Source organism: Periplaneta americana, chromosome 2 (genome assembly GCF_040183065.1).
Source record: "Periplaneta americana isolate PAMFEO1 chromosome 2, P.americana_PAMFEO1_priV1, whole genome shotgun sequence".
Taxonomy (NCBI): Eukaryota; Metazoa; Arthropoda; class Insecta; order Blattodea; family Blattidae; genus Periplaneta; species Periplaneta americana.
In genome coordinates, this window is record NC_091118.1 from 187,187,392 (window position 1) to 187,202,430 (window position 15,039).

Genomic DNA, 15,039 nt, shown 5'->3' on the forward strand with positions numbered 1-15,039 from the left:
GCTTTTAAGGTGATATTGGTGAGCAACTTCATATCATCAGAATATTAAATTATTTTCTCGAAACCTGCTGGAGCTATAGAGCTGACATTTTTACATACAGTGGATAACAGTTATATTTGTACAGCTGTATTTAATATTTAAAACAACGTTTTTTCTGCAGAAATAAATATTGTATTCTTCTGTTTTATGTTGCATTATAAATTATTTACATACTTAACAATAATAACATTATAAAAATAATTTTTCAAATACTTTAACATAACAACTTCCTCTATTTAAAGAAAAACACAGCCTTTTCCCTGCAACATTCTTATTTGTACAATTACAAAAATAAATTATAAATGTTTCTTTGTTTTTACATTTATGGCACAGACGGGAAGTTCTAATATTTTGTTGAATAGCCCCTAGCCTTCAATACAGCTCTGCACCTTCTTTGCATTGACTGTACAAGCCTAAGACAAGTGGCAGGTTTAATTTCTTCCCACGTCTTCAAAATAATTACATTTAGATCTTCTTTAGATGTTACTTTACATTTACGAACTCTTCTCTTGAGAATTGGCCATAGATGCTCAATAGGATTAAGGTCCGCGGATTGGGCAGGTGTTCTAAGCTGTTTAGGAACATTCCAGATGAGCCACAGTTTGTTAATTTCTGCTGTATGCTTGGGGTCGTTATCTTGCTGAAACATGTAAGAAGCTGATAGTCCCATTTTTTCCACACTTTGTTTGACATTATTTTTTAAAATGTTCAAATAACCCCATTTATTTAAGTTGTCATCAATGAAATGAATCGTACCCACTCCTTCTGATGACATACACCCCCACAATTTAATTGATCCACCTCCGTGCTTGACTGTTGGTAAAGTATTCTCCACATTATCGGCCGTATTGGCTTTCCTCCATACCGTCTGTATTCCATCAGATCCAAATAGATTTATTTTAGTCTCATCAGATCAAATCACAGTATTCCAGAAGGTTTGAGGTTTGTCCTGGTGCTCTTTAGCAAATGCCAGTCTTGCTGCACGATTCTTTTTACTTACACATGGCCTTTTTCTTGGGATTCTGCCGCGATACCCATGCTGCCATAGTACTCGTCGAATGGTCTGACTGGATACCTTCTTACCCGATGCCTGTTGCAACATCTGCACAATTTCTGGTGCAATTACACGTGGGTTCACTCTAACTTTGTTAACAATGAAACGTTTTTCTCTCTCATTCAGGAACGATTCTCTACTTCTTCTCGGAATATTCTTAATGGAACCATTATATTTGAACTTATTTACTATATAACTTACTGTTGAGTGAGGTTTTTTCACAATATTACCAATTTTCCTGAGTGAATAGCCCCTCAAAGCAAGACTGATTATCGTATGTTTAAGTTCTGTGCTTAGCTCCTTCCCTTTCTTCATGTTGGACACGACTGATATAATACATAACAGACAACATCGCTACTCCCCCACCCCAATAGGTACGGAAACGCAGTTAACCATCTATGCACACAGTAAATGTAAAGCATCTTTGTAAAGTGTATAAATAAGAGTGTTGCATGATACGTTGTCTTATTGTGATGCATTTACTTCCCACTGTTTATAAATAACACTGTCATCATTTTGTTACATTGTACCTGTTTAGTATAAGGATTTTAATAATATATTAAAGTATTTTAAAGTTTAAATCAATTTATAAGACAAACCAAGTTATTTATTTACAAAATTTCAGCTTGTACAAATATAACTGTTATCCACTGTATATTTTGCTTATGATGTAACAGTAGTTGGTTTGTTAATTCATTTCCTTACAAACATTTTCCATGCGAATATTTTCAAAATTTGTAATACACTATCTTCAGTAATACGTATTTACGGTATATTAGATTTACGAAAACATTGTTTCAGTACCTATAAGGCTACAAAATAAATAGGCCTATATCTGAAAATTTCACTTTTCTATAAAAAAAATTGAGAAAATATTCCTTCTAATAAAAAAAAACAAATTTGTGAAAAATGAGTATTAAAATTAAAACTTACCTCCTTATATGCACTTATACTTCTCAGACAAATCTAAAAATTAACATGGATACAGTTTTAATAAGTTCTCTTCCCTTTAGCAATTGAATCAGTGCTGGCCATTCCTGAATATAGCTCGACCAAGCTGCATATAGTATTACCTTTTTCGTCTGTCTCTTTCCTTTGTGCTGTAAAGCGCTCAGGCTCTCCTGAGCTTTAAAGCGCGCACTTGCGCCTATGGGCATCAGTTGACATGACTGCCTTATGCTATAGCAAACCTTCACCCAATTTGAAGGAGAGGTTGAAATTTTCTACACAGCTCTACAAAATGTATTTCTTTAGCTACAGAAATGTAGCCTAAAAACGTAATATCATATTGTGAGATTCGCAGGCAGCAAATGACATCCGAAAACATAAAAAAGAAGAAAATAAATACATATTATGGCCCGACAAATTAATAAATTAGGATCCACTGCTGTGAAGTAACAGTTATTAACATGTCTGACCATGAAACGAGCGGGCCCGGGTTCATATCGTCATTGGGAACAAGTTACAAATAATAAAACAAAATAAATCACAGTAAGAAAATTAAAATAAAAATTACATCCGTAAAATAACACAAGAAAATCAGTATTTGAAACGGATGAAGATCATATTATCAGTAGGACGTACGGAGATAAGGTTAGTTTATACAGGGACATCACTTTATTTTTACCAACATTTTTAACATTAACCTGGCTATACTCGGAAACACTGTTACCCCGTTCCATTACAGGAGTTTGGTGTTACTAGTACAATATGTAAACAAATCGTTTTACTAGTTATAGGAGGAGAGAAAAGTAGTGTATCCATTTATGTTACAGGGAAATACGATATTAGGATTTTCAGTTTGATCATTACTTTTACGGTATTTTATCAAAATACAGTAGAGTAGTAATATTTTTTTCCACAAACTCAACTCCTCCGGCGGTTTTATTCATTATAAATGGCTACTTTATTCAGCATATTACCGTACTTTTGGTAACTCTAATCTTCACTTCTACTCAGTCCACACAGATAAAGTTATTCAGTCATGCTACACACAGTACCTGTGCTAAATTGGGGGGGGGGGTATTTACGGAGATCGCGAAAATCACGACATAGGCCTAATAGACTAAATATACAATAGATTTTACTAATCTTTACGAATTAAGTGATTCTGATTAATAATATGCGGATAAAACAATCACGACAAATCGCGAAATGGAGTTCTAATAGCGAAATATGAACACATTTATGAATTATTATTATTATTATTATTATTATTATTATTATTATTATTATTGTGTCGTTTTATAGCGAATTTCATATTCTGAGTTCTTTTTTCGGACATTGTTTTCATTTGAATTTGTTGCACATTCAAGTAGGCTACATTATATGGTATTCCAGGTGTTCTAATTACATTAGTGAACTCAAAAGACGGAGAATTCAACATTTCACTAATAATTTGAAAGTATTATTTGAGGGCTGCAAGTTTTTTCCCGTTTTTAATGAATGCGTGTTAAATACAGTCTCAATCCAACAAATATTGTCTATTGGTCATACCACACCTTTACCAGAATCCAATGAATCTTTAATGTTAATTATTTGGAAAGTAATATTCATACTGAGTAAATACTCCAATTTCAAAATAGTTGTATTTTACAAAATTTCCATTAATATCCAACAAGAGTATAAATCAATCTCCAACAATCTCCGCCGACAACAATATTGAAAAACACAAATGATAAAATTAATCTCCATAAATACCTGCCACTGGAAATAAGCTTCAATAATATAGGCTCTTCCTTCTATGGAAAACGCAACCATATTTCTGAAACACACTATATTCTTTACCCTGCTAGCAGACTTCGAATGCAACAGCGGCCGTAAGTTTGTGTGGCTGACGGGAGCAAGAACATTAGTGAAAGGGGTGCGAGTCAATTACATTCAGAAACGTAGGTACAATAAAAATGCAATTGACTGAGCGTATTTGGACTTAAGTCAATGGCTTTCCCAAAACACGCTATGAAATGTTTCATATAAAACAATTTTTATCTCGGCAAAGGAGCAAAAACGAGTAAAATTTTATTAAACTCCTTTGTTTCAAATATCTCGAAGAATAACCCCCTGAAATTAATGACATTAATTACGGTTCACCCCGAATGTATTTAATTATGATAGAGTGTTAAATATGGGCCTATGTTACGGATGTTATTTTATTCTTGCGTATTTAATATTATTTTATTATATTTAACCCGTAAATTGACAAAGTATCCTATAGGATACAACAGGTTAATAGGTATCTATATATATAATTTGAACTGGTAATGGAAATTACGGGAAAACGGCTAAACGGATTTTAATAAATGGCCCCTCATTTTGAAGCTTGGAACCCAAAGTTTTTCGGAAAAATAGTAGTTTTCAGTGAAATGTCAATTTTCCTACATAATTTTCTTATTTTCTAAAATCCATCTGTCGTCAGTTTTGAGAACTAGCTAATTGCATTCAGGAGAAGCGAAGCGAGCATCAAGTCGGCCGTGTTGCATTTCAGAATAAAACAAAACACACACTACAGTAAACAATATTACACGAAGGCCATGATCTACAAGAATGCTGACATATTTAGAGCTCAAATTAAATTGGTTATTAAAAACTTAACTTACTAAAAATAATTTACAGGTTCGATTCTGTGGTATGTAATTTTCTGTGTACAGCTGTGTATTGGATATTAAAAACTAGAAAACTTGAGGTGGTTTGATGACATTATTACTATTAGAAATGAAATATTATTGTAGGTAATGCCGTGATGTGACTATTTTTCATTAATTATACATATTAATGCTATATTGATGATATGAAAGTGAAACGTTTTGGGGTTATATATAAGTAGATGTAGAGAATAACTTAAATTAGATTTTGATTTATATATTTTACTGAGTGGCGGCTATATAGTATATATAGTATATGTTACTGAAAGCTATAAAACTTACGTAAGATAATATTATTAAAAATAAAATATTTTTATAGTTATTAATCAAGTGGGGTTGGGTATTTTTCATATATTTAATGGCGGTGTGGTGTAGATATTTATATGCGTGGTTCTCTTCAGTATTGGCTCGAGAAATAGTATCTTTCATTATTATGGAAGCAAATAACTTTCAGAATGTCTGGTATTCTTCATTGAAAATAAATCTGAAAAATGTTTATTTGAACGTCTAATGAACTTAGTTTGCAGCATTTGCTGCACAAGCCACTAGTATGCTATAATTTTAATAGAACAATAAAAAAAGTGGCAGGAAAATTAAAATTTCACAATACTATAATATTGTACAACATAAAATATGGACATTACTGTAGTTGTTTTCTTTACGGTCCGACAAGGTTTAATAAACTAGTGTGAGAAATGAGCTTTGCCAATTTAAGGGTTAATTGTGCAGTTCTTCATATCTATTTCTGTATTATTGTAATTATGGTTGTTGTTAGTGATATGTTCTGAGGAATTTTAGGCATTATGTAATTTAGTGGTTAGTTTTATATGTTCGTTGTATTTCGTACATTATTTTTAATGTATGAGTTGTATCAGTCTTCTTGATATAAATAATTGTGTTGATCACCGCTGTGCGTCCTTAATGCATACAGTCTGAGGTACTCATACGTACACATTACATGGACAAATGTTAATCCTTTCGCGAACTGATCGGCTTACAAAGAGATTAACTTTTGTGTATATGTGTGTTCCTTCCATAAAACGAAGGCAAAAAGGAGAAAAAAAAAACTTTTTGTTGGCCTACTAAAGTTACACAGGTTTGTTATTGTACTGAGTAAATGCTTTATAAAATTCAGTTACTATTGCCAATTGAAAACCAACATGAAATATCGGCTTACTTACATGCCTTTTGTGTTTTTTTCTCCTCTCCGAAATTACAGATTTAAAACGTTCATATTTTCTCTCTGCCGCGCAGAATACTCATAGTGGTGAGTCAATATAGTTCTCTGCCCCCAGCTAAATTTAATGTAATGCTATTTGAAGTCACTCCCGGCCGTTAATATTTGATTGAACATGTCATATATGTCAGTTACTTCGTTCTGCGAATTAAATTTTTTAGATTTGCAGCGAATATTTATTCATTTATTATAAAAACTTCTGCATCGACTGCGGTATACACAGCGGCTCAGGGCACAGGTTTAACGTTGCTCTGAAGTCTTAATTTTGGTTTAAAATTACGTGCAGGACATGAAAGTTTGTCCTTTGTCAGTGTCATGTCCTATGTGTTCATCTATGAATTAATTGATTCTGGTATTCAACGTAAAGATAATACGTAAAGATTAGTTTTTGGTCCTACAGAATTTTTCTCCTCTAATAACCATTAACCATTAATAACCCCCTGGTATTCAAGATCAAAGCAGCATTGTCCGAATTATTATTATAACTAGACAACGGAAAAAAGGTAAAATGAAAATCAGGTTTACGGTTACAAGTACTGTACGCATAGACTATGGCATGAGGTGTGCACGCTTCCCAATAGCTACAACACGGTACCGTCCGCAGAGAGCACCACGCGAACACCGAAAACAACTGCCACTCTGCGTTCTCAGTTAGTCCTCTTCCGTACATGAACATTAAGATACGTAAACATATTCTTCATTTGTGTTCAGTGAAGTGATCATACTGCTGAAGACAGATGTTAAAAACCATAGGGTGTGTTCTTTAATACAAGAATATGTTGTCCACATTTTTAGTAGTGATACTGGTGAAACAATTAGGTGTCGGTTATGTATGTGTCCATTAAAAAAGATAACAAAACAATCGATAGAACATCTCTGTAATATACAGAAATACATGAAAAACGTTGCTCGTATGTTAGAAGAAAATAAGTGTTCAAGTTCAAATTCCGCCTCAAATATGAAATATGACTTTTGCCAGGATTTGTGTCGAATGATGATAAGTTGCAATATTCCATTCAAAACGTTGAACGATCGTCACTTCAAAGAGTTTATAGTAAAGTACACAAAATATGTCATTACAATAGTTATATCAACGTACAACCAATATTCAGTGATTATTCCGTGTGCCAATTTACATTTTCTCCGGCCTATACCTCCACGCGCCACTAGTGTATCTACTGTGCTTACGTAAACAACCACCCTCTGACGAGACAAATTAGTCGCGTTGTAGTTACCTTCACATCCGAATGACTTTTTTTCCGCTGTCTAATTATAAGTGTTTCTTTAAAACCTAAGTCTAGTATTTAATTATTTTTCATCAGTGGCTACAAGAGAGTAACAAATAACTGTTATTAATATATTGTGATAACTTTAAACATGATTACTTACTTACTTACTTACAAATGGCTTTTAAGGAACCCGAAGGTTCATTGCCGCCCTCACATAAGCCCGCCAGCGGACCCTATCCTGTGCAAGATTAATCCAGTCTCTATCATCATACCCCACCTGATTAAGGAAGATTAAATATTAGGTCTTGTATTAAAACTTTAGATCGGCATTTAAATTATTGTTTATACTCTAGTAAATATTCAGCATTGGTCTTTCTTCGCTTGGGCATATTATTACTAGATTGGGAATTGTCTTTCTCGTCACACTTTCTTTTCCTATAAAGTCTCATATATTATGCACGACTGTTTCCTTGTAGACATGTTTATCCCTACGTGACGTTACGCGCTTGCAATTGTTAAGATTATTGCGTCATGCACTCAGCTAGCCGTTGCGTAAGCCAAATTCCTAATCCGTAAGAGATGGATCAAAACGGATTTCATTTTTTAAAACTTCACATCTTTTAACATATTTCACTCGCAATATGTCTATTTAAATCCATTTTTTTACGGTATAGCCTTAGTTTGTAGATAAAGGTCTGTAAAAGTAGGAAATTTTATTTTGGGAATAATTATCATTTTTGGATAGATCAATCTTTATTCTTTCATTTACTTATGAGGGGGTCAGAAGCAAAGTGGTATAAGTGCACTTAAGTTACTTGTAAGAAAATGTGGTTGAAAGTACTTAAGATTTCGTAAATTCAACATTAATTGTCTTGTTTACATTTTCGTCTTTTAACATTTCTCAATATTGATGGCATTATCATTTTGTACGTTTTCTCATTGAAAGAGTAGGAATTGGTAAAAACGTTTCCTATGAAAGTTGTTTGTTTTGAAGAGCTCTATCAAACGGTACCTTATTTGACCCGGACTCCCATTTGAAATTTTAAAGTGATACGCCACTGACCCTACTTCCTGTTAGACCTGATTAATGAAATCAAGCTCAAGTGAAAGTTCACATGTGGTTTAGTAATAAATATTTTTTTCGCGAAAATTTTAATGCAGTAGTTTCCGAAATAAATTACTGTTACGGGTGGTGTGAATCACCCTGTATGCATACTGTACATACATACATACATACATACATACATACATACATACATACATACATACATACAGGCTACCGGCGTAGCTCAGACGGTGGCGCGTTTGCCTGCTGATCTGGAGTTGCACTTGGGCGTGGGTTCGATTCCCGCTTGGGCCGATTACCTGGTTAGATTTTTTCCGAGGTTTTTCCCAAACGTAAGGTTAATCTCAGGTAATTTATGGCGAGTCCTCGGCCTCGTCTCGCCAAATATTATCTCGTTATCACTAATTCCATCGATGCTAAATAACTCAGTAGTTGATGCAGCGTCTTCAAATAACCAAGTAAAAAATGCATACATACATGCATGTATATTGTATACATTCATAGGCTGCATACATACATACATACATACATACATACATACATACATACATACATACATACATACATACATACATGCATGCATGCATACATGCATACATGGCCTACATACATAATATGTAATCACTTATCGACAATAATTGGCTATACTTGTTTTTTTGAAAGATGGGACATGACAGTTAAGCGACCGAGCTTGAAACTACAGTGCCATGTTGCCAATATGGACTACCACGCTGCCAGCTGATGGAAGGTAGCAATTGTCATTACGATGGCTGACGTTAAAACATTCATTGACAATTGACGCGAAGGTAAGAAAACAATACAAAAATCGACAGAGAATCAAAGACGAAACGTACCAGTGCTAACAATGTGTGTACAATAAATGTCGCCAAGAGAGCTATTAAGCACTCGCCACGTGCGAATTGTAAGTTTGGCAACTCAACCGTTGTTACCATAGCAACAGGCCTACCACGCTATGTGACATTCAGTTGTTTTTCCGATCGCAACGCTCCTGTCATGTCCCATCTGGACTCAATCTGGACATGGACACGGAAATTCTGACAAACTAAATCCATAAAAATTACAGTCTATCATTGTGGGCCATTCACGTTTGTTAAGCACTATTACCATACCATATTTGTCCCCGATTAAAATATATGGCACTGAAATTCCGTTCAGTGAATCAGTAAAGAATCTAGGTATTTATATGGATAAAAGTTTAAATTGGAACATTCAAGTTGCAGAAACCTGCAAAAAAGTATTCTCATTAATCCACTCGTTTAGGCGATTGAAGAATTTTCTACCCTTTTCCATGAAAAAAATGTTAGTGCAAACACTCGTGATGCCCCACTTCGATTACTGTGATATTCTGCTTACTGACCTAAGCGTTACTTCGGCGCAGAGACTACAACGTGTTCATAATATGTGCGTCCGTTTCGTCTGCAATATTCGCCGGCCTGATCACGTAACACCATCCCTCGAAATGTTGTCCTGGCTCCGTCTAGAAGATCGTAGGAAAATCCACTGTCTTTCCCTTCTCTTTCACATATTGCATTTCTCCACTCCTGTCTATCTTGCGTCTCGTTTTCAAAATTTATCCACCCAACATAACCTAGACACACGATCACAACACTCCTCAATATCATCCATTCCCTTCCACCGAACATCCTCATATTCATCTTCTTTCATTGTAGATAAACACAATATAATATTTGTTACTCAGTCAAATGACAAATCAATGTAAAATAATGACTTATATTATATGGTCATTAAGTTTTATATACATGAGCTATAAATTGCAAACGTTTTCGCCCATTCAGGCATCTTCAGGCACAATTATACAATATCTCAATATCAAACTATGTAGCTATTACATTGGTGGTAGATAAACTGTTTAAGATTAGTGGTGTACAAAACATCTCCATAATTAAAATGTAATATTACAAGTCATAAATTAAAATAATGTTAAAAACCACGTAGTGTTGTAATTAAACTTCATAATATTCTGTGGAACTCTTGTTCAGTAGAGTCCAATAAGTGATGAATTATGTCTGAAATATATAAATAAATACGAAATAGAAATAGGAAATTATCAAACGTAAAAGTGTAATCGGAATTGGATTGGATAAGTAAAAGTACTCACGTCGTTATCTACCACCAATGTAATAGCTACATAGTTTGATATTGAGATATTGTATAATTGTGCCTGAAGATGCCTGAATGGGCGAAAACGTTTTCAATTTATAGCTCATGTATATAAAACTTAATGACCATATAATATAAGTCATTATTTTACATTGATTTGTCATTTGACTGAGTAACAAATATTATATTGTGTTTATCTATATTAATTGACAATCTGAATATTTCCAACATGCTTTCTAAGTTCTTTCACTGTGGCTGTTCCTCGGCTTTGGAATTCCCTACCGAGTAATGTCAGGGACTGTCAGACATCAAAGCAATTTAAGAATAGGCTAACGAAATATTTTTCTAACAATTCTTGTTAACAATAATAGCTGTTTCAGGTTTCTCAATGTTTAATGGTTATATATATATCACAGATAAATATCTAAATTATCTCATTATTATTATTATTATTATTATTATTATTATTATTATTATAACTATTTCTTCCCAATGTTTATTATTGTCACACTAACATTACTTATCCATATATTTTATTTCAATGTACCGAAGTACATATGATATTTCCATGCAGATATTCTGCGTCATCATACGATGAAAGAGTAATGGAACGGAGAAAAATTCTCTCCGGCGCCGGGATTTGAACCCGGGTTTTCAGCTCTACGTGCTGATGCTTTATCCACTAAGCCACATCGGATACAACCCCGGCGTCGGACAGAATTGTCTCTGATTGAGTTCCAACTCTTGGGTTCCCTCTAGTGGCCGCCCTCTGCACTACGTCATAGATGTCTATGAACATAGGACCGAAGTCCACACATGTGCTGAGGTGCACTCGTTATGAGTGACTAGTTGGCCGGGATCCGACGGAATAAGCGCCGTCTTAAATCACTTCGTGATTTACGCATATCATATATTATTTCAATGTACCGAAGTACATATGATATTTCCATGCAGATATTCTGCGTCATCATACGATGAAAGAGTAATGGAACTCAATCAGAGACAATTCTGTCCGACGCCGGGGTTGTATCCGGTGTGGCTTAGTGGATAAAGCATCAGCACGTAGAGCTGAAAACCCGGGTTCAAATCCCGGCGCCGGAGAGAATTTTTCTCCGTTCCATTACTCTTTCATCGTATGATGACGCAGAATATCTGCATGGAAATATCATATGTACTTCGGTACATTGAAATAATATATGATATGCGTAAATCACGAAGTGATTTAAGACGGCGCTTATTCCGTCGGATCCCGGCCAACTAGTCACTCATAACGAGTGCACCTCAGCACATGTGTGGACTTCGGTCCTATGTTCATAGACATCTATGACGTAGTGCAGAGGGCGGCCACCAGAGGGAACCCAAGAGTTGGAACTCAATCAGAGACAATTCTGTCCGACGCCGGGGTTGTATCCGGTGTGGCTTAGTGGATAAAGCATCAGCACGTAGAGCTGAAAACCCGGGTTCAAATCCCGGCGCCGGAGAGAATTTTTCTCCGTTCCATTACTCTTTCATCGTATTACTTATCCAACTTTCATTATTTACTTTCATGTTGTTTTATGGTCTAGATATTAATGTAATAACTATGAAAGCAATTGTATTCAATTAGAATTAGTCTGGCTGGGCGGAAGAGAAGGCCTATTGGCCTTAGCTCTGCCAGATTAAATAAATAAATAATAATTATTAATTATTATCTTTCAAAAAACAAGCATAGCTTTGCCTACTGTAAGATTTGGGAACGGAGGCACTGACAGTTTTCACGTCTGTCCGTTACTCGAGCTGAAAACATCACAAGGAAGGGATTAGTAAGTTCCAGCGTAGAAACTCCCTATTTGAAACAACTCGTTCGCCCCAGTTTGTTCCCCACGTCAGTATCGCCAGTGGATCTCTCTGCTAGTCGTGGAGAATGAAACACGACTGGATCTAGCATCGTGATAGAGAATGCGTGTGGCGATGTATCCGTGTTCCCGCGTGCGCATTGGCAATACTCCCTCATCCCCCACGACACGATATCCGCACGCACGTTCTTAACTCGTACAGCAGACTTCTAATCGATTTATGGAATTTCATTACAGCTTAGCGTTTGCGTTACCATAACGCCGTGAGGGGCTTGTTTAATAATAATTCCGTTGCTAAGGAAAATAGATGAAAGCGAAGTGCTTGTAATGAATTGATGTTAATAGTCCCCGGCGAATTCCAGCAGAGCATCGATACAGGAGTCCCTATTGTGGAGGTTGAAAGCCGTGGTGTGGGATTACGCATTGTGATGATGTAATCTAAAGGCAAGCCCCAGTAATTACCGCATACAGGTCGTCACAATGTAATTTACTGCGGGTCTGGTATGGCCGAAACTGGTGATCGGAAAGTACGAGACTTGGACGTGTAGGACTAGTTTCTTAGGTAAATAAGTATTTTATTTGTACTGTAATAGGAACTCGTAATTGTGTTTTAAGTTTAAGACAGCGTTACCTAAGCATATATTTTAAATTTTATTTAGAATTTTTAAGGTAATTTCCTAGAAGACGGGCAAATCCAACATGGCTGACGAAAACTACCAAAACGTTCTGCCAACTATGAAGTTCAAATCTCACCAAACATGACAAAGTCAAAGATGGAAAATCAAACATATAGGCCTATTCACATTTTTAAGGAAGAACAAGCCTTTCAAAAAATGAAAATATGTTTAATTTTTCATCTTTGATTTTTATGGTGTTTGGTGGCATTCGAACTTCATAGTTGGTAGTACTTTTCTGGCAGATTTCGTCCGCACTTTACCCCCCACAAATCACTAAAACACAAAACAAAACAATAATTTATCACCTCATCAAACAAAATTCAATCCTCATTGACGTCTTCAATGACAACCACTTCACTTGCATTATGACACAGGCTTCAAGGCAATCTAAACTTAAACCATGCAGCCAACAAAGAACTAAACCAACATTTTGTCGTACAGTCAACTTCACATACTAAACCATGTATTTACACAAAATGAAATTCTCTTTGAACTCTTATTACACCTTAACTTGTATAGAAAATTCAGTAAATAATACCTTGGAACCATAGGAACAGTTTTCTCGTCAACAATTGACACAATTTTTATTCACCAGCGAAAGAACTGAACCAAAATCGACATAAAATTTAATACTCTGTTCTATGTTCACACATCTTTCACAAATATCATAAAATGGCAAACTTTCAATAGCTTTACCCATCAGACACAATATAACACCACTCACGTCAAACAACCAAGAACAACTTACTGACGTCATTATCCGTTCAAAATTAACGAAAATTCTAGAACACATGATGACAACTATAACCAGTCAAATCGAAGGAAAATCATAAAATGACGAACTTCCAATAGCTTTAGCCAGCAAAACAGTATAACACCACTCACGTCAAACAACCAAGAACAACTGACAAGGTCATTACCCAATAAAAATTAACGAAAATTCTAGAACAAATGACAACTATAACCAATCAAATTGAAACAACATCACGGCGACGCCTCGTATAAAAACCTAGAACTAACATATAAAAGTCACTAAAAATCACTAACATTTAACTCTAAAGTAAAAAAGTTGGTAATACTTAGTACATCCAACCAGGTGCCCGTCTTCTGTGAAATTACCTTTTTTAAATATAGGCCTAATACATCCAGAAAAGACAAAGTATATGATTATATCTCGTGACGAGAATATTGTACGAAGTGGAAATACAAAAATTGTAAATTTATCCTTTGAAGAGGTGGAAAAATTCAAATACCTGGGAGCAACAGTAACAAATATAAATGATACTCGGGAGGAAATTAAACAGAATAAATATGGGAAATGCCTGTTATTATGCGGTTGAGAAGCTCTTATCATCCAGTCTGCTGTCAAAAAATCTTAGAGTTAGAATTTATAAAGCAATTATATTACCGGTTGTTCTATATGGTTGTGGGGCGGCCGGGTAGCTCAGTTGGTAGATCAGCTGGCTACGGACTGGAAGGTCCGGGGTTCGATCCCAGGTGGTGACAGGATTTTTTATCGTTGCCAAACTTTCAGAACGGCCCCGAGGTTCACTCAGCCTCCTATAAAATTGAGTACCGGGGTAAAAGGCGGTCAGAGCGTGGTGCCGACCACACCACCTCATTCTAGTGCCGAAAGCATGGGGCTCTACCTCCATGCCCCCCAAGTGCCTTCATGGCATGTTACGGGGATACCTTTTACCTATATGGTTGTGAAACTTGATCTCTCACTTTGAGAGAGGAACATAGGTTAAGGGTGTTTGAGAATAAGATGCTTAGGAAAATATTTGGGACTAAGAGGGATGAAGTTACAGGAGAATGGAGAAAGTTACACAACACAGAACTGCACGCATTGTATTCTTCACCTGACATAATTAGGAACATTAAATCCAGACGTTTGAGATGGACAAGGCATGTAGCACGTATGGGCGAATCCAGAAATTCATATAGAGTGTTAGTTGGGAGGCCGGAGGGAAAAAGACCTTTAGGGAGGCCGAGATGTAGATGGGAAGATAATATTAAAATGGATTTGAGGGAGGTAGGATATGATGATAGAGATTGGATTAATCTTGCTCAGGATAGGGACCAATGGCGGGCTTATGTGAGGGAGGCAATGAACCTC